Source organism: Bombina bombina, chromosome 6 (assembly GCF_027579735.1).
Source record: "Bombina bombina isolate aBomBom1 chromosome 6, aBomBom1.pri, whole genome shotgun sequence".
Taxonomy (NCBI): domain Eukaryota; kingdom Metazoa; phylum Chordata; class Amphibia; order Anura; family Bombinatoridae; genus Bombina; species Bombina bombina.
This window is the reverse complement of record NC_069504.1, coordinates 547,870,459-547,892,595: the sequence shown is the minus strand read 5'-3', so window position 1 is coordinate 547,892,595 and position 22,137 is coordinate 547,870,459. Positions and strand designations below refer to the sequence as shown.

Sequence of the window (22,137 nt, the reverse complement as noted above, 5' to 3'; positions counted from 1 at the left end):
GACCTCGCTGAATGCGGAGAGCAATACGCTCTCTGTATTCAGCATTGCACCAGCAGCTCTTGTAAGCTGCTGGTGCAATGCCGCCCCCTGCAGATTCGCGGCCAATCGGCCACCAGCAGGGAGGTGTCAATCAACCTGATCATACTCGATCGGGTTGAATTGCGGCAATGTCTGTCCGCCTGCTCAGAGCAGGCGGACAGGTTATGGAGCACACGGGGCTCCAAGCTCCGTACGGAGCTTGATAGATATGCCCCTAGAAATTCACCAGTGTTAGCTGTTGGCATTCATTAAGTATTTCAAATACATTTATTTTCCAATGCAGCATATTGTGTTTGTGTTAAATTTCATAAGCCAGCAGTGTGATGAGAGATGCTTTCTTTTTGATATCCTGAGTTTCAAGTGCTTACTGTCTAATTGCATTACGCTATTCTGATCTATATGACGTAAAAATGTTTTATTCTGGTCTAGATCCGAATTAAACAATGATGAGACATTACTACAGGACGAGACACAAATAAAATGAGAGTAATAAAGCTCACCTTTAATAATCTATTTGGAAAGCTTTCTCCCCCATACGAATATATTTTTTTATGTAGTAAACTCCGGGCCTGCTTGTGGTATGTTGCAAGCCTACAAGCATTTCCTGGGGGGGGGGGGGGGGGGCTCATGCTAAATCTGCCCAGTGATGTAACAAAAACTGGTATCCAGTGTGTGAGCACCTTTTATTTAGCAATGAATTTCTCAGAGACTCTTACAACATTAAATGGAAGTGCAACTCTGTAAGCTTTGCATACTGATAGCATAAAACAGCACCATTTTCTTTGCAAAGTGAGTAACAGGGTGACATCTCACACAAGGGTATCCAGGCTCACTGTAGATGTCAACTTTAAATGGACATTCCGGTCAAAATTTAAATGCACATAGATGAATTACTTTGAATGTAAACATATTTGCAGTATACATGTATTAGCAAAAATGCTTCTAGTAAAAGTTACCACTGTTTTAGTGTTAACATTTTTCTCTGCCCGTGTGTGTGAAGCATAGCTAGATTTTCTCAGTGCACCAGCTTTTTAATTACTGCAGCTGATCAAAACACAAGTGGGGCTTGTATCATGTCAGCAATTAACAAATTGAGGCATTACCAGATAATACAGGTATCTTAAGCTCTCTAAGCAAATGCTGTGATTAAAATGCTGGTGCATGGTGCATACTTAAATACACATTTGAAATAGCTATAGCTTTAATTAGAAGCATTTTTGCTAATACGTGTATATTACAAAAATGCGTCTATTCAATACAGAAATGCATCCATGTGGATTCCAATTTTGGCTGGAATGGGTGTAGAAAGCAAGATAAAGTTAGTGGTTTTAAGGGTCAAATTATAGTATTTTTTTTATTTTTATAAGAAATCTACCACATAAAGTGTGATTACATGTAACAATTTAAGAAATAAATACTTTTATTTTGTTAATTATACTTTATTTGTTCTTATTTCTTTCAAGGAATATTGCTGCCAATGTTAATGGTCTTGTTGAACAAAATAGTTACATGATTGTTTCTTTACTATATCTGTAGTCTGATTGTTTATTGTTACAGAGTTCTACATCAAAGTACTTAAAGAGACAGGAAACCCCAACATTTTATTTCACGATTTGGATAGAACAAACAATTTCAAACAACTTTCCAAATTTGCTTCAGTCTCTTGTCCATTGCTGAAGGAACAGCATTGCACTACTGTCAGCTAGCTGAACACATCTTGTTAGCCAATCACAAGAGACAAATGTGTGCAGTGACCAATCAGCAGCTGGCTGCAACTAGTGTAGGATATGTGCATATTCTTTTTCAAAAAGGGATAGCAAGAGAACAAAACACATTTGAAAGTAGAAGCGAATTTAAAAGTGTCTTAAAATTACATGCTCTATCTGAAACATGCAAGTTTAATTTCTCTTGTTAAGTGTGTTCAGTCCACGGGTCATCCATTACTTATGGGATATATTCTCCTTCCCAACAGGAAGTTGCAAGAGGATCACCCAAGCAGAGCTGCTATATAGCTCCTCCCCTCACATGTCATATCCAGTCATTCTCTTGCAAGTCTCAACAAAGGAGGTTGTGAGAGGAGATAGGAGTTTTTTACTTAACATTCTTCAATCAAAAGTTTATTATTTTAAAATAGCACCGGAGTGTGCTGTTTGTTCTCTCAGGCAGTATTTAGAAGAAGAATCTGCCTGCATTTTTCTATGATCTTAGCAGAAGTAACTAAGATCCACTGGCTGTTCTCGCACATTCTGAGGAGTGGGGTAACTTCAGAGGAGGGAATAGCATGCGGGCTCCCCCGCAAATGAGGTATGTGCAGTAAAATATTTTCTAGGAATGGAATTGACTAAGAAAACACTACTGTTACCCATATGACGTAAGTACAGCCTTTAATGCAGTAGTAGCGACTGGTATCAGGCTGATAAATGTATGCGCAGTTGAGTTATTTTCTAGGGACTAGAATTTGACTTTAAATACTGTTAGTACTGAAATAAATGTATGAGCCTTAACTGCAGTAGAAGCGACTGGTAGCAGGCTTAGTGATAACTTTGCATAACACTGGAAAGTTGTTTTTTAAAAACGTTTACTGGCATGTTATTCGTTTTGTGAGGTACTTTGGTGATAAATCTTTTGGGCATGATTTTTTTCCACATGGCTAACGTATATTTCTGCATAGAAACCGTTATATCAGGTCTCCCACTGTTGTAATATGAGTGGGAGGGACCTTTTTTAGCGCCTTGTTGCGCAGTTAAAATTCTAGCACAATCTTCCTGCTTCTTCCTCCTTGATCCAGGACGTCTCCAGAGAGCTCAGGGGTCTTCAAAATTCATTTTTGAGGGAGGTAATCAGTCACAGCAGACCTGTGACAGTGTGTTTGACTGTGAGAAAGGCGTTAAATCTTAAATTGATTATCCGTTTTGGGTATTGAGGGGTTAATCATCCTTTTGCTAATGGGTGCAATCCTCTGCTAATTTCATACATTTACTGTTAAAAATTGGTTGCTATAACTGTATTAGTTCATTGTTATTTCAACTGTGACAGTTTTTTTGTGTTTTTAAAAGCGCTGCAGCGTTTTTGATATTGCTTGTAAACTTATTGAAAGAAATTTCCAAGCTTGATAGCTTCATTGCTAGTCTGTTTAAACATGTCTGACACAGATGAATCTGCTTGCTCATTATGTTTAAAGGCCAATGTGGAGCCCAATAGAAATATGTGTACCAATTGTATTGATGTTACTTTAAATAAAATTCTGTCTTTACCAATAAATAAATTATCACCAGACAACGAGGGGGAAGTTATGCCGCCTAACTCTCCTCACGTGTCAGTACCTTCACCTCCCGCTCAGGAGGTGCGTGAGATTGTGGCGCCAAGTACATCAAGGCACTTACAAATCACTTTACAAGATATGGCTAATGTTATGAAAGAAGTATTATCTAATTTGCCTGAGTTAAGAGGCAAGCGCGATAGCTCTGGGTTAAGGACAGAGCGCGCTGATGATATGAGGGCCATGCCTGACATTGCGTCACAATTTGCAGAACATGAGGACGGAGAGCTTCATTCTGTGGGTGACGGATCTGATCCAGGGAGACCGGATTCAGAAATATCAAATTTTAAATTTAAGCTTGAGAACCTCCGTGTATTGCTAGGGGAGGTATTAGCGGCTCTGAATGATTGCGACACGGTTGCAATCCCAGAGAAATTATGTAGGCTGGATAAATACTATGCGGTACCGGTGTGTACTGACGTTTTTCCTATACCTAAAAGGCTTACAGAGATTATTAGCAAGGAGTGGGATAAACCCGGTGTGCCTTTTTCCCCTCCTCCGATATTTAGAAAGATGTTCCCAATAGACGCCACCACACGAGACTTATGGCAGACGGTCCCTAAGGTGGAGGGAGCAGTTTCTACTTTAGCCAAGCGTACCACTATTCCGGTGGAGGATAGTTGTGCTTTCTCAGATCCAATGGATAAAAAATTAGAAGGTTACCTTAAGAAAATGTTTGTTCAACAAGGTTTTATATTACAGCCCCTTGCATGCATTGCGCCCGTGACTGCTGCAGCGGCATTCTGGTTTTAGTCTCTGGAAGAGGCTATTCGCACAGCACCATTGGATGAGACTATGAACAAGCTTAAAGCCCTTAAGCTAGCTAATGCATTTGTTTCGGATGCCGTTGTGCATTTAACCAAACTAACGGCTAAGAACTCCGGATTCGCCATCCAGGCGCGCAGAGCGCTATGGCTTAAATCCTGGTCAGCAGATGTAACTTCTAAATCTAAATTGCTTAATATTCCTTTCAAAGGGCAATTCTTATTCGGGCCCGGCTTGAAGGAGATTATTGCTGACATTACTGGAGGTAAGGGTCACACCCTTCCTCAGGACAGGGCCAAATCAAAGGCCAAACAGTCTAGTTTTCGTGCCTTTCGTAATTTCAAGGCAGGAGCAGCATCAACTTCCTCCGCTCCAAAACAGGAAGGAACTGCTGCTCGTTACAGACAGGGTTGGAAAAGCAACCAGTCCTGGAACAAGGGCAAGCAGGCCAGAAAGCCTACTTCTGCCCCTAAGACAGCATGAAGAGAGGGCCCCCTATCCGGAAACGGATCTAGTGGGGGGCAGACTTTCTCTCTTCGCCCAGGCTTGGGCAAGAGATGTCCAGGATCCCTGGGCGTTAGAGATTATATCTCAGGGATACCTTCTGGACTTCAAAGCTTCTCCTCCACAAGGGAGATTTCATCTTTCAAGGTTATCAGCAAACCAAATAAAGAAAGAGGCTTTTCTTCACTGCGTACAAGACCTCCTAGTAATGGGGGTGATCCACCCAGTTCCGCGGACGGAACAAGGGCAAGGATTTTACTCAAATCTGTTTGTGGTTCCCAAGAAAGAGGGAACCTTCAGACCAATCTTGGACCTAAAAATCTTAAACAAATTCCTAAGAGTTCCATCATTCAAAATGGAAACTTTTCGAACCATCCTACCCATGATCCAAGAGGGTCAGTATATGACCACAGTGGACTTAAAGGATGCCTACCTTTACATACCGATTCACAAAGATCATTATCGGTACCTAAGGTTTGCCTTTCTAGACAGGCATTACCAGTTTGTAGCTCTTCCATTCGGGTTAGCTACGGCCCTGAGAATTTTTACAAAGGTTCTGGGCTCGCTTCTGGCGGTACTAAGACCGCGAGGCATAGCGGTGGCTCCGTACCTAGACGACATTCTGATACAAGCGTCAAGTTTTCAAAATGCAAAGTCTCATACAGAGATAGTTCTAGCATTTCTGAGGTCGCATGGGTGGAAGGTGAACATGGAAAAGAGTTCTCTGTTACCACTCACAAGGGTTCCCTTTCTAGGGACTCTTATAGATTCTGTAGAGATGAAGATTTACTTGACGGAGTCCAGGTTATCAAAAATCCTAAATGCTTGCCGTGTCCTTCATTCCATTCCAAGCCCATCAGTAGCTCAGTGCATGGAAGTAATCGGCTTAATGGTCGCGGCTCAGGGATCGTGGACTCAGGAGGAGAAACTCCTCCCAATAAACATTGTGGAATTAAGAGCAATATTCAATGCTCTTCTAGCTTGGCCTCAGTTAGCAACACTGAGGTTCATCAGATTTCAGTCGGACAACATCACGACTGTGGCTTACATCAATCATCAAGGGGGAACCAGGAGTTCCCTAGCGATGTTAGAAGTCTCAAAGATAATTCACTGGGCAGAGTCTCACTCTTGCCACCTGTCAGCGATCTACATCCCAGGCGTGGAGAACTGGGAGGCGGACTTTCTAAGTCGCCAGACCTTTCACCCGGGGGAGTGGGAACTTCACCCGGAGGTATTTGCTAAACTTATTCTTCGTTGGGGCGAACCGGAACTGGATCTCATGGCATCTCGCCAGAACGCCAAGCTTCCTTGTTACGGATCCAGGTCCAGGGACCCGGGAGCAGTGCTGATAGATGCACTAGCAGCCCCTTGGGTTTTCAACATGGCTTATGTGTTTCCACCGTTTCCGTTGCTGCCTCGACTGATTGCCAGGATCAAACAGGAGAGAGCATCGGTGATTCTGATAGCGCCTGCGTGGCCACGCAGGACCTGGTATGCAGACCTAGTGGACATGTCATCCTGTCCGCCATGGTCTCTGCCTCTGAGGCAGGACCTTCTAATTCAGGGTCCTTTCAACCATCCAAGCCTAATTTCTCTGAGGCTGACTGCATGGAGATTGAACGCTTGATTCTATCAAAGCGTGGTTTCTCGGAGTCGGTTATTGATACATTAATACAGACTCGGAAACCGGTTACCAGAAAAATTTACCATAAGATATGGCGTAAATATTTATATTGGTGTGAATCCAAGAGTTACTCATGGAGTAAGGTTAGGATTCCTAGGATATTGTCTTTTCTACAAGAGGGTTTAGAAAAGGGTTTATTCGCTAGTTCGTTAAAGGGGCAGATTTCTGCTCTGTCTATTCTTTTACACAAACGTCTGGCAGAGAACCCAGACGTCCAGGCTTTTTGTCAGGCTTTGGCTAGGATTAAGCCTGTGTTTAAAACTGTTGCTCCTCCGTGGACCTTAAGCTTGGTTCTTAAAGTTCTTCAGGGTGTTCCGTTTGAACCCCTTCATTCCATTGATATTAAACTTTTATCTTGGAAAATTCTGTTTTTGATGGCTATTTCCTCGGCTCGGAGAGTCTCTGAGTTATCTTCCTTACATTGTGATTCTCCTTATCTGATTTTTCATTCAGACAAGGTAGTTCTGCGTACTAAACCTGGGTTTTTACCTAAGGTTGTTTCTAATAGGAATATCAATCAGGAGATTGTTGTTCCATCATTATGTCCTAATCCTTCTTCAAAGAAGGAACGTCTTTTGCATAATCTGGACGTAGTCCGTGCCCTGAAGTTCTACTTACAGGCAACTAAAGATTTTCGGCAAACTTCTTCTCTGTTTGTCGTCTATTCTGGACAGAGGAGAGGTCAAAAGGCTTCGGCCACCTCTCTCTCTTTTTGGCTTCGTAGCATAATACGTTTAGCCTATGAGACTGCTGGACAGCAGCTCCCTGAAAGAATTACAGCTCATTCCACTAGAGCTGTGGCTTCCACCTGGGCCTTTAAGAATGAGGCCTCTGTTGAACAGATTTGCAAGGCTGCAACTTGGTCTTCACTTCATACCTTTTCAAAATTTTACAAATTTGACACTTTTGCTTCTTCGGAGGCTGTTTTTGGGAGAAAGGTTCTACAGGCAGTGGTTCCTTCTGTTTAAAGTTCCTGCCTTGTCCCTCCCATCATCCGTGTACTTTAGCTTTGGTATTGATATCCCATAAGTAATGGATGACCCGTGGACTGAACACACTTAACAAGAGAAAACATAATTTATGCTTACCTGATAAATTTATTTCTCTTGTAGTGTGTTCAGTCCACGGCCCGCCCTGTCTTTTTTTGAGGCAGTTCTAAATTTTAAATAAAACTCCAGTCACCACTGTACCCTATAGTTTCTCCTTTCTCGTCTTGTTTCGGTCGAATGACTGGATATGACATGTGAGGGGAGGAGCTATATAGCAGCTCTGCTTGGGTGATCCTCTTGCAACTTCCTGTTGGGAAGGAGAATATATCCCATAAGTAATGGATGACCCGTGGACTGAACACACTACAAGAGAAATAAATTCATCAGGTAAGCATAAATTATGTTTTTGACTTTCCTATCCCTTTAATACTTTTGTCTAAAAAAAAGAAAAAAATGATTTGCTTACGTTATTGGTGGGGGAAAAAATACTACATAAAAACAAGCATAATGTAAAAGAAGGCTGTTTATAAACTGTATACACAGTCTGTGTTCTCCCCAGGACCTATTTAGGCTCAGATTATAAGTGGAGCTCTATTTAATGCTCCCACTCGAACGTTGACTATGCTATAGAAAAAATATATATAGATCAGTGTTATGTCAGATGGGGTATTGCAATGTTGCCAATCATAACTGGATGTTAGTACAACCGTGTCTGAAAAGTTTTAAGTCAACACGAGTATCTGGTATGACAAATCCCAGATCGAAACAGTATCTGATCGGAACAGTACCTGAAAATATTCTTTAGAGTTCGCAAGCAGGTATTAAGTTGTGACCAATTTAAATCCTCAGGGTATGCCCAGAAGCTGGTCCTAGAGCCACTGCAAGCTCTTTTGGCGTCTAGTGGGTGATCCGCGATCCCTTCTGAGGTCATGTGTTCACGTAGTAAGTCTCGGCTCTGCGGCTCTATGGAAAGCTGGATATGTCACATATCAATGTGTGGATTCACAGGAAATATGGCAACGCGTTTCAGCTGTACAATACAGCCTTTGTCAAGCCTATTCCTGTAGTCTCTTCTGTCTTTTATACACAGTGGTTTTTCTATCGTCTCCGATATTAACCCTGTATGGGTATTGGTCTTTTATCAAACTTGGAAATATAAGCTCGATTCTAAGTTTGATAAAAGACCAACAGGGGCACTTTCATTCATTACATTTTACAAACACACTTATTTTTTAAAATACTTACCTTTGCGTTATGGTAAACATAACGCAGATCCACCGCCCTCAACTCCTGCTTTCTTTAGCAGAACGATGACGAATCCGGCTTCCTCCAATTGTTGTGTGCCCCCTTTGGTGTCCAGCTTGTATGGCACGCAACTATTGGAGGAAGCCAGATTGTCATTGAGAGGATCAGCGTCCTGTTTAATTAAATTTAATTAAACTTTACAAAGACGCTTATTTTTTAAAATACCTTTGCGTTATGCAAAGGTAAGTATTTTAAAAAATAAGCGTCTTTGTAAAGTTTAATTAATTTAAGTGCCCCTGTTTTTAAAATTATTTTTAGATACCGGGCACTTATTTATTAAACTTTACAATCAATTTAAGTGACTTATAAATTACAGAAAATGTTATACTATTAAGAAGTTGTACACTGTTCCCACATGGCGTGCAACATTTTCAGTGGAGAACTATGAACAATACTTACCTTAAAGGGACAGGAAACCCAAAAAATTTATTTCATGGTTTGGATAGAACATACAATTTAAACAACTTTCTAATTAACTTCTATTATCAAATATGTTTCATTCTCTTGTTATCTTTTGCTGAAGGAACAGCATTGCACTGATAGCTAGCTGAACACATCTAGTTAACCAATCATCAGAAACAAATGTGTGAAGACACCAATCAGCAGCTAGCTCCCACGAGTGTAGGATATGTGTGTATTATTTTTCAACAAGGGATACCAAGAGAATGAAGCACATTTGAAAATAAAAGTAAATTTAATAGTGTCTTAAAATTAGATTCTCTATCTGAATTTTGACTTTCCTATCCTTTTAATGAAAACCCTCTTCTGTTTGCCACTTAGAACAATAGTTGACACATAAAAAGTGAAGACCGTTATCATATTTTTATGTTTGTTTTTACTTCAGTGTAAGAGTACAGTTTGCAGTGGCACAAATAAATCACATTACGATATATAGCAAGTAAGAAACTAGCACTCATTTTGTTAAGAATTTTGCTTTGCTGTAAAGGTTTATCATATGTAAATGTTGATAATAAAAGTGTTTAAAGGGACATCCTACTCTACATACATTTTTCCTTTATGCCTCTTGCAACTATGAGAAAGGAAAGGAAACACAGAATAGCTGGTAGGACAGCGTGTGTGCAAAACATAGTCATTTCTGTGCTGCCCTATTGGATAAAGATGCTTGGGATAGTGCCAGGAACAATATATCAGCACTGGCATAATATATATATATATTTGTTTTAAAACATACATTTCTTTCTAATGACACAGTGAGTCCACGGATCATCATCAATTACTGTTGGGAATATCACTCCAGAGGAGGCAAAGAGCACCACAGCAGAGCAGTTAAGTATAACTTCCCTTCCCACAAACCCCAGTCATTCTCTTTGCCTTCAGTGCAAGGAGGAAGTAACATTTTGGTGTCTGACTTCAATCAAGATTTTACTATATTTTTTTTTTATTATTTGGAAAGTCAGAGCAGGCTTGCTCTGATCTTTCCTTTCAAGATTGGGTCTAGCTGTACTCCACTTTAGTCTCCTCAGTAGGGCAGTGGTGGCTTTAAAGCAGTTAGGAACTTGTAGGATGGGCCTTGCTGCATTTTCCTAACACTCGGCTGCCCTATTACAGAAAGCCAGAATAAGTTTATTCTGATCTTTCTTTTTTTCTACAGGCTATGTGGGGAGGCACTTAGGGGATTCCTGCAAAGTTTTTATGGGGACATACATATATCCTAGTTAGGATATGAATTAAGGCAGTGAGCAGGCACTTAATGTGACTTTGACAAAATACTTTTTCCCTTTATTAGAGATGAAGGGGTTAATTGATTGTAGATGACAATCTGCGGGGCCAGTTTTTCAGTCATATTTTTTTGTTAAGCTATTCTGCTGTGTCTACCCCAGCAGAGAACAGAGCTATGTCAGGTTTATCCCAGGTTTGTAGCTGTCCTAAGAGGTCTATACAGAGGAGGCTGATGCCTGCCTGATTGGGTTCATTGTGAGAGAAAGCTATTTGGTTTTTACAGATCTCGCTTTAGACTTTGGACAGATAATCTCTTTTTTGATTGTGTGTGTAAATGGACATTAAAGATGCAGATTTTCAGAAACGGGAGAGCGGGAGTTTGCACGCCTTTAATCAGTGCACACTATTCGGGAGGTCAAGCTAGTCAGTTTTTACCGACCTCGCTTTAGGTCCTAAGCAGGCAACATGGACTTTCGTCGGTCTTTTGCTTTGTTTGTTTGCTTTCTGGAAAAGTTAAGGTCAAAAAGCTACTGCCATTTTTCTTCTTTCTGGTTAAGAAGTACAGGGTATTATGTGTTGTTTGGCCTTTGAGACTGCTGGATAGTAGCCTCCTGAGAGATTTACAACTCTTTCCACCAGGGCGGTGTCTTTTTCTTGGGCCTCCAAGAATAAGGCCTTTGTTGAACAGATCTGTAAGGCATCGACTTGGTCTTCCTTGCTCTCTTTTTGTAAATTCTATAAATTCGATACTTTTGCCTCGGCTCAGGTTTCTTTTGGGAAAAAGGTTCTTCAGGCAGCGGTACCTTCTGTTTAGTTTACCTGTCTTGCCCTTCCATATCATCTGTGTCCTCTAGCTTGGGTATTGATTCCCAACAGTAATTGATGATGATCCGTGGACTCACCATGTCATTCAAAATAAAATAAAATGTATGCTTACCTGATAAATGTATTTCTTTCTTAACATGGTGAGTCCACGGCCCTCCCTTTTTTTTCCAAACAGGTTTTTTTTATATAAACCTCAGGCACCTCTGCACCTTGTGTTATTTCCTTTTTCTCCTTTCCTTCGGTCGAATGACTGGGGTTTGTGGGAAGGGAAGTGATACTTAAAGGAACACTAAACCCCAAAAAAATATTTCATGATTCAAGTAGAGAATACTATTTTAAACATCATTCCAATTTACTTCTATTATCTAATTTGCTTCATGTTTTAGATATCTTTTGTTTAAGAAATAGCAATGCACATGGTAGAGCCAATCACACAAGGCATCTATGTGTAGCTACCAATCAGCAGCTTCTGAGCCTATCTAGATATGCTTTTCAGCAAAGGATATCAAGAGAATGAAGCAAAATAGATAATTGAAGTAAATTAGAAAGTTGTTTAAAATTGCATGCTCTTTCTTAAAGGGACAGTAAACCTTAAAAATAATGTTATATAATTCGGCACATAGTGCAGAATTATATAACATTATTTAGGTGCTATAGCCATAAAACCCTTTTTTACCTTTTAAAATGTAAAAATGACAGCGCTTTTACAGACCCGCTCTCTGCTCTCGGCTGAGCGGGTCTGTAATATTTAGTCAGCGCATCGGGCCAGCTGTATAGTCACAGCCCGGCCCGATCGCGCCATAAGACTATGTGCAGCTCGCTCCTGTCACAGGAGCGAGCTGCACTTAGTGCTATGGCGCGGTCGGGCCGGGCTGTGACTATACAGCTGGCCCAATGCGCTGACTGAATATTACAGACCCGCTCAGCAGAGAGCAGAGAGCGGGTCTGTAAAAGCGCTGACATTTTTACATTTTAAAAGGTAAAAAATGATTTTATGGCTATAGCACCTAAATAATGTTATATAATTCTGCACTATGTGCAGAATTATATAACATTATTTTTAAGGTTTACTGTCCCTTTAATCATGAGAGAAAAAAATGGGTTTCATATCCCTTTAACAGCTCTCCTGTGGTGCTCTTTGCCTCCTCCTGCTGGCCAGGAGTGATATTCCCAACAGTAATTGATGATGATCCGTGGACTCACTGTGTCAAGAAATAAATAAATTTATCAGGTAAGCATAAATTTAGTTTTTTATTGTAATACTAAAGTACAAAACATATGAACCATAATTAGGAATATCAATCCATTTTACAAAGTATGCAGAATGTTGAAAATACACATTTCTTGCATACAGTCTTACAGTTGGTACCTCAGTTTCTTCCAGATGTTGGTGAGAATCAGATTTGACTGTTGTGGGGTTTAATCCGTAGAGGTAGTCCAATTTTCAAAGGAAATACATCTGCACTTCTCAAATAGAGGAATTTCACTATAATTACATATTTATACAGATGTGTAAATGTGCACAAAGCTATGTGAAGGTAACTGTAACCATTAAATACTTTAAGTTACAATCCAGTGACTAGCATCTGATATGTAGATTGACATGACTTCCAATGCTTCCCAGAGAAAGAACAGAGAAAAATAAAGGGAGGGGGGAGAGAAAGGGGGACAGGTTAGTGACAGGGAAAGGGGATTGTCTCATAGGGAATAGAGAATCCCAGTGTAAATCCAAAATTCCTCCTATTCAGGGACATGGCTTCCTCTATTTTTCTGATATAAACAAGTATGCCAATTACTTCATGTAGTGTGGGGGCAGATTGCTACTTCTAATGTCTTGCTATTGATAATTTTACCGCCATGGCATAATATTTCTGATTGGCCGTACTACTAACTGAAGAAATATTTTTTAAAAGAGCTTTGCACAGGGCCGGCCTCATGGGAACTTTGGTTGCTTGGCAGTTATGTTTTTCATTACATGATTCAGATAGGGGAAGTAAGCTTAAACAGCTTTCAAATTTAGTTCTGTTATCTAAATTGCTTAGTTCTCTTGGTAGCCTTTGTTAAAAATAAAAGCATACCTAGGTAGGCACAGGAGTTGCTGATTGGGGGCTGCGCATATATGCCTCATATAGGGCTAGATTACAAGTGGAGCACTATTTTAACCCACTTTGCCCAAAGTGCTACCGCAAAATTGCGGGAGTATTAACCAGCCACTTGTAATGGCTGGTTATTTATCCTGTGCCTTTACGGGCACAGGTTAAATAACCAGCCATTACAAGTGGCTGGTTAATGCTACCGCAAGCTCACGGTAGCACTTTGCGCAAAGCAAAATTAACCAGAGGTCAGACCTCTTGGTTAATTAATAAAATGTCCCCCGATTGCCCCCCAAATAAAGTGTACAGTTCCCTTCATAAAATAAAAAATTGTAGCATCTTTATTTCTTTCATGTAATTAGCAAGAGTCCATGAGCTAGTGACGTATGGGATATACATTCCTACCAGGAGGGGCAAAGTTTCCCAAACTTCAAAATGCCTATAAATACACCCCTCACCACACCCACAAATCAGTTTTACAAACTTTGCCTCCTATGGAGGTGGTGAAGTAAGTTTGTACTAGATTCTACGTTGATATGCGCTCCGCAGCTGGTTGGAGCCCGGTTTTCCTCTCAGCTTGAAGTGAATGTCAGAGGGATGTGAGGAGAGTATTGCCTATTTGAATTCAATGATCTCCTTCTACGGGGTCTATTTCATAGGTTCTCTGTTATCGGTCGTAGAGATTCATCTCTTACCTCCCTTTCTCCAACATAGGTGTGTCCGGTCCACGGCGTCATCCTTACTTGTGGGATATTCTCTTCCCCAACAGGAAATGGCAAAGAGCCCAGCAAAGCTGGTCACATGATCCCTCCTAGGCTCCGCCTACCCCAGTCATTCTCTTTGCCGTTGTACAGGCAACATCTCCACGGAGATGGCTTAGAGTTTTTTAGTGTTTAACTGTAGTTTTTATTATTCAATCAAGAGTTTGTTATTTTAAAATAGTGCTGGTATGTACTATTTACTCAGAAACAGAAAAGAGATGACCACGGTGGATTTAAAGGATGCGTATCTACATATTCCTATCCACAAGGAACATCATCGGTTCCTAATTTTCGCATTCCTGGACAAACATTACCAGTTCGTGGCGCTTCCTTTCGGATTAGCCACTGCTCCAAGGATTTTCACAAAGGTACTAGGGTCCCTTCTAGAGGATTATCTGCAAGTTCCCTGAAGGGACAGATTTCTGCCTTGTCGGTATTACTTCACAAAAAGCTGGCAGCTGTGCCAGATGTTCAAGCCTTTGTTCAGGCTCTGGTTAGAATCAAGCCTGTTTACAAACCAAATTTTACAAGTTTGATACTTTTGCTTCTTCTGAGGCTATTTTTGGGAGAAAGGTTTTGCAAGCCGTGGTGCCTTCCATTTAGGTGACCTGATTTGCTCCCTCCCTTCATCCGTGTCCTAAAGCTTTGGTATTGGTTCCCACAAGTAAGGATGACGCCGTGGACCGGACACACCTATGTTGGAGAAAACAGAATTTATGTTTACCTGATAAATTTCTTTCTCCAACGGTGTGTCCGGTCCACGGCCCGCCCTGGTTTTTTTAATCAGGTCTGATAATTTATTTTCTTTAACTACAGTCACCACGGTACCATATGGTTTCTCCTATGCAAATATTCCTCCTTAACGTCGGTCGAATGACTGGGGTAGGCGGAGCCTAGGAGGGATCATGTGACCAGCTTTGCTGGGCTCTTTGCCATTTCCTGTTGGGGAAGAGAATATCCCACAAGTAAGGATGACGCCGTGGACCGGACACACCGTTGGAGAAAGAAATTTATCAGGTAAACATAAATTCTGTTTTTCAGATCGACGATATACTCTTATATATACCATTACCTCTGCTGATTCTCGTTTCAGTACTGGTTTGGCTTTCTACTACATGTAGATGAGTGTCCTGGGGTAAGTAAGTCTTATTTTCTGTGACACTCCAAGCTATGGTTGGGCACTTTTATATAAAGTTCTAAATATATGTAGTCAAACATTTATTTGCCTTGACTCAGGATGTTCAACGTTCCTTATTTCAGACAGTCAGTTTCATATTTGGGATAATGCATATGAATAAATAAAAAATTTTCTTACCTTAAAATTTGACTTTTTCCCTGTGGGCGGTTAGGCTCGCGGGGGCTGAAAATGCTTCATTTTATTGCGTCATTCTTGGCGCTGACTTTTTTGGCGCAAATTTTTTTTCTGTTTCCGGCGTCATACGTGTCGCCGGAAGTTGCGTCATTTTTTGACGTTTTTTTGCGCCAAAAGTGTCGGCGTTCCGGATGTGGCGTCATTTTTGGTGCCAAAAGCATTTAGGCGCCAAATAATGTGGGCGTCTTTTTTGGCGCTAAAAAAATTTGGGCGTCAGTATTGTCTCCACATTATTTAAGTCTCATTATTTATTGCTTCTGGTTGCTAGAAGCTTGTTCACTGGCATTTTTCCCATTCCTGAAACTGTCATTTAAGGAATTTGATCAATTTTGCTTTATATGTTGTTTTTTTCTATTACATATTGCAAGATGTCCCAGATTGACACTGAGTCAGAAGATACTTCTGGAAAAACGCTGCCTGGTGCTGGATCTACCAAAGTTAAGTGTATCTGCTGCAAACTTGTGGTATCTGTTCCTCCAGCTGTTGTTTGTAATGAATGTCATGACAAACTTGTTAATGCAGATAATATTTCCTTTAGTAATGTTACATTACCTGTTGCTGTTCCGTCAACATCTAATACTCAGAGTGTTCCTGTTAATATAAGAGATTTTGTTTCTAAATCCATTAAGAAGGCTATGTCTGTTATTCCTCCTTCTAGTAAACGTAAAAGGTCTTTTAAAACTTCTCATTTTTCAGATGAATTTTTAAATGAACATCATCATTCTGATTCTGATAATGGTTCCTCTGGTTCAGAGGATTCTGTCTCAGAGGTTGATGCTGATAAATCTTCATATTTATTTAAAATGGAATTTATTCGTTCCTTACTTAAAGAAGTCTTAATTGCATTAGAAATAGAGGATTCTGGTCCTCTTGATACTAAATCTAAACGTTTAAATAAGGTTTTTAAATCTCCTGTAGTTATTCCAGAAGTTTTTCCTGTCCCTGATGCTATTTCTGAAGTAATCTCCAGGGAATGGAATAATTTGGGTAATTCATTTACTCCTTCTAAACGTTTTAAGCAATTATATCCTGTGCCATCTGACAGATTAGAATTTTGGGACAAAATCCCTAAAGTTGATGGGGCTGTCTCTACTCTTGCTAAACGTACTACTATTCCTACGGCAGATAGTACTTCCTTTAAGGATCCTTTAGATAGGAAGATTGAATCTTTTCTAAGAAAAGCTTATTTATGTTCAGGTAATCTTCTTAGACCTGCTATATCTTTAGCGGATGTTGCTGCAGCTTCAACTTTTTGGTTAGAAGCTTTAGCGCAACAAGTAACAGATCATAATTCTCTTAGCATTGTTAATCTTCTTCAACATGCTAATAACTTTATTTTGTGATGCCATCTTTGATATCTTTAGAGTTGATGTCAGGTATATGTCTCTAGCTATTTTAGCTAGAAGAGCTTTATGGCTTAAAATTTAGAATGCTGATATGTCTTCTAAGTCAACTTTGCTTTCCCTTTCTTTCCAGGGTAATAAATTATTTGGTTCTCAGTTGGATTCTATTATCTCAACTGTTACTGGAGGGAAAGGAACTTTTTTACCACAGGATAAAAGGTCTAAAGGTAAATTTAGGTCTAATAATCGTTTTCGTTTCTTTCGTCACAATAAGGAACAAAAGCCTGATTCTTCACTCACAGGAGCGGTATAAGTTTGGAAACCATCTCCAGTCTGGAATAAATCCAAGCCTTTCAGAAAATCAAAGCCAGCTCCCAAGTCCACATGTAGGTGCGGCCCTCATTCCAGCCCAGCTGGTAGGGGGCAGATTACGATTTTTCAAAGAAATTTGGATCAATTCAATTCACAATCTTTGGATTCAAAACATTGTGTCAGAAGGGTACAGAATTGGCTTCAAGATAAGGCCTCCTGCAAAAAAGATTTTTTCTTTCCCGTGTCCCAGTAAATCCAGCGAAGGCTCAAGCATTTCTGAAATGTGTTTCAGATCTAGAGTTGGCTGGAGTAATTATGCCAGTTCCAGTTCTGGAACAGGGGCTGGGGTTTTATTCAAATCTCTTCATTGTACCAAAGAAGGAGAATTCCTTCAGACCAGTTCTGGATCTAAAAATATTGAATCGTTATGTAAGGATACCAACATTCAAAATGGTAACTATAAGGACTATCCTGCCTTTTGTTCAGCAAGGGCATTATATGTCCACAATAGATTTACAGGATGCATATCTGCATATTCCGATTCATCCAGATCACTTTCAGTTTCTGAGATTCTCTTTCCTAGACAAGCATTACCAGTTTGTGGCTCTGCCGTTTGGCCTAGCAACAGCTCCAAGAATTTTTACAAAGGTTCTCGGTGCCCTTCTGTCTGTAATCAGAGAACAGGGTATTGTGGTATTTCCTTATTTGGACGATATCTTGGTACTTGCTCAGTCTTCACATTTAGCAGAATCTCATACGAATCGACTTGTGTTGTTTCTTCAAGATCATGGTTGGAGTATCAATTTACCAAAAAGTTCATTGATTCCTCAGACAAGGGTAACCTTTTTAGGTTTCCAGATAGATTCAGCGTCCATGACTCTGTCTTTGACAGACAAGAGCCGTCTAAAATTGATTTCAGCTTGTCGAAACCTTCAATCACAATCATTCCCTTCGGTAGCCTTATGCATGGAAATTCTAGGTCTTATGACTGCTGCATCGGACGCGATCCCCTTTGCTCGTTTTCACATGCGACCTCTTCAGCTCTGTATGCTGAACCAGTGGTGCAGGGATTACACAAAGTTATCTCAATTAATATCTTTAAAACCGATTGTACGACACTCTCTGACGTGGTGGACAGATCACCATCGTTTAGTTCAGGGGGCTTCTTTTGTTCTTCCGACCTGGACTGTAATTTCAACAGATGCAAGTCTGACAGGTTGGGGAGCTGTTTGGGGGTCTCTGACAGCACAAGGGGTTTGGGAATCTCAGGAGGTGAGATTACCAATCAATATTTTGGAACTCTGTGCAATTTTCAGAGCTCTTCAGTCTTGGCCTCTTCTAAAGAGAGAATCGTTCATTTGTTTTCAGACAGACAATGTCACAACTGTGGCATACATCAATCATCAAGGAGGGACTCACAGTCCTCTGGCCATGAAAGAAGTATCTCGAATTCTGGTATGGGCGGAATCCAGCTCCTGTCTAGTTTCTGCGGTTCATATCCCAGGTATAGACAATTGGGAAGCGGATTATCTCAGTCGCCAAACGTTACATCCGGGCGAATGGTCTCTTCACCCAGAGGTATTTCTTCAGATTGTTCAAATGTGGGGACTTCCAGAAATAGATCTGATGGCCTCTCATCTAAACAAGAAACTTCCCAGGTATCTGTCCAGATCCAGGGATCCTCAAGCGGAAGCAGTGGATGCATTGTCACTCCCTTGGAAGTATCATCCTGCCTATATCTTTCCGCCTCTAGTTCTTCTTCCAAGAGTAATCTCCAAGATTCTGAAGGAATGCTCGTTTGTTCTGCTGGTAGCTCCAGCATGGCCTCACAGGTTTTGGTATGCGGATCTTGTCCGGATGGCCTCTTGCCAACCGTGGACTCTTCCGTTAAGACCAGACCTTCTGTCGCAAGGTCCTTTTTTCCATCAGGATCTCAAATCCTTAAATTTAAAGGTATGGAGATTGAACGCTTGATTCTTAGTCAAAGAGGTTTCTCTGACTCTGTGATTAATACTATGTTACAGGCTCGTAAATCCGTATCTAGGGAGATATATTATAGAGTCTGGAAGACTTATATTTCTTGGTGTCTTTCTCATCATTTCTCCTGGCATTCTTTTAGAATTCCGAGAATTTTACAGTTTCTTCAGGATGGTTTGGATAAAGGTTTGTCTGCAAGTTCCTTGAAAGGACAAATCTTTGCTCTTTCTGTTCTTTTTCACAGAAAGATTGCTAATCTTCCTGATATTCATTGTTTTGTACAAGCTTTGGTTCGTATAAAACCTGTCATTAAGTCAATTTCTCCTCCTTGGAGTTTGAATTTGGTTCTGGGGGCTCTTCAAGCTCCTCCGTTTGAACCTATGCATTCATTGGACATTAAATTACTTTCTTCGAAAGTTTTGTTCCTTTTGGCCATCTCTTCTGCCAGAAGAGTTTCTGAATTATCTGCTCTTTCTTGTGAGTCTCCTTTTCTGATTTTTCATCAGGATAAGGCGGTGTTGCGAACTTCTTTTAAATTTTTACCTAAGGTTGTGAATTCTAACAACATTAGTAGAGAAATTGTGGTTCCTTCATTATGTCCTAATCCTAAGAATTCTAAGGAGAAATCATTGCATTCTTTGGATGTAGTTAGAGCTTTGAAATATTATGTTGAAGCTACTAAGAATTTCCGAAAGACTTCTAGTCTATTTGTTATCTTTTCCGGTTCTAGGAAAGGTCAGAAGGCCACTGCCATTTCTTTGGCATCTTGGTTGAAATCTTTAATTCATCATGCTTATGTCGAGTCGGGTAAAACTCCCCCTGAAAGGATTACAGCTCATTCTACTAGGTCAGTTTCTACTTCCTGGGCGTTTAGGAATGAAGCTTCGGTTGATCAGATTTGCAAAGCAGCAACTTGGTCTTCTTTGCATACTTTTACTAAATTCTACCATTTTGATGTGTTTTTTTATTCTGAAGCAGTTTTTGGTAGAAAAGTACTTCAGGCAGCTGTTTCAGTTTGATTCTTCTGCTTATAATTTCAGTTTTTTTCATTATAAGATTTAAACTTTATTTTGGGTGTGGATTATTTTCAGCGGAATTGGCTGTCTTTATTTTATCCCTCCCTCTCTAGTGACTCTTGCGTGGAAGATCCACATCTTGGGTAGTCATTATCCCATACGTCACTAGCTCATGGACTCTTGCTAATTACATGAAAGAAAACATAATTTATGTAAGAACTTACCTGATAAATTCATTTCTTTCATATTAGCAAGAGTCCATGAGGCCCACCCTTTTTTTGTGGTGGTTATGATTTTTTTGTATAAAGCACAATTATTCCAATTCTTTATTTTTTATGCTTTCGCACTTTTTTCTTATCACCCCACTTCTTGGCTATGCGTTAAACTGATTTGTGGGTGTGGTGAGGGGTGTATTTATAGGCATTTTGAGGTTTGGGAAACTTTGCCCCTCCTGGTAGGAATGTATATCCCATACGTCACTAGCTCATGGACTCTTGCTAATATGAAAGAAATGAATTTATCAGGTAAGTTCTTACATAAATTATGTTTTTTTAACAAAATAACTGCACAAAGCCGTTATAAGGGGTTAAAGTGAGGGGATGTGGGATGCACTGAAAGGTGCATTTACTTTGTGGTCTATGGGGACTGTGTTTATACTGTTAATATATATGTATATGGTATATGCTTATATACATTAATAGTTATGTGTTAATATGTGTATATACACATATAAACATATATATATTCATATACATATATATTTTAAATGTTCTCCACTACTTACCCCCTGTGCTGCGCTAGGTTCTCTGCCGTGTCTCACAGCATTAGAATGAAGCTCCCATTGGAGCCTATAGAAGATTGCTCTTGTGAGCGTGTGCTGGTATTACTGAGTGGAGTGCAATTATTGTGCTTGAAAAAGCGCAATTTTGTGCTCCACTCATAATCTAGGCCAGTGATTTTTAACCTTTTTTTTTGCCGTGGCACACTTTTTTACATTAAAAAAATCCTGTGGCACACCACCATCCCAAAATTTAAAAAAAATCACACATTGTAGCCTAATACAGCATATATATATATACACATACACACAAACACACACATACTGTATGTATTGTGCTGTTATGCCATGCCTCCTACATACTACCCCTGCATTGGGAGTAAAAAACAAGCAAAGTTTAAAAAATATGTCACACTGTTGTCAGTCTGCCGTGGCACACCTGAGGATCTCTCACGGTACACTAGTGTGCCACGGCACACTGGTTGAAAAACACTGATCTAGGCCATCATTGCTTCATCTATTTGCATTTCTGTTTCTTAAGGAAAAGATAATTAGAGAATGAAGAAAATTAGATAATAGAAGTAATTTGGAAAGTTGTCTAACATTGAATGCTCTGACTGAATCATGGAAAAAAAAATTTGGGGTTCGTGTCCCTTTAAGCCTTTTAAAAGTTGATATGCATACTTAATTTGTCATCAATGGGGTTTCGAGCAATACTACTTCTATTGTTTCTAATACACTTATTATTATCCCTTTAACTTCTCATGTTAATGAATCACATCTGTACAATTTAATACTACCATTATAATTTTGACAAATGTAAAAAATTACCATATTTATGCTTCCAAACATGTGATTGTAATCATAAATGAGCAGATGTTTGTCTGTAATTTGTGTCTAAATTGCATAGTTTAAAATTGTGATCTGAAATTTATTTTTAAGTTTTTATTACAAATATAAACCTAAACACTGGACATATGCGAGAGCCTAAGCACTGGAAAAAAAAGCCATCCATATAGTCTCTGCACATTAGCTTAAAGGGACATAAAACATGTTGAGATCTGTGCATATCCTAAAAGGGCTAATTAATTAAAAATAGTTTGCATAAAAAAATTGTTTAAAAATTCCTGGCAAGTATTTTAAAATAATTTTCAAAAATAAGCAAAATTAAATACATAGCTTAGCTGCCTGGAGCAGCCAACTCCACCCCTCTTATCAGTGTTTAGACACAGGCATTGTATTTCAACTGAGTTCACAGCTTCTAGGCATGCTCCAGCAGATAATCCCTATACATTTTTGAATTCTACCAAAAGAACAATAGATATAGATACAGCCAAATAAGGAATTGTGTGGGGGGGAGTTAGAGCTTTACAAT

The 22,137-nt window shown here is 39.8% G+C and overlaps 1 protein-coding gene across 5 annotated transcripts in view; it reads left to right on the top strand.

Moving 5' to 3' along the window:
- Nucleotides 1-22,137, top strand: part of MYO5A (myosin VA) — a 470,413-nt gene that overhangs the window by 127,687 nt on the left and 320,589 nt on the right. The gene's annotated exons all lie outside the window — the stretch shown is intronic.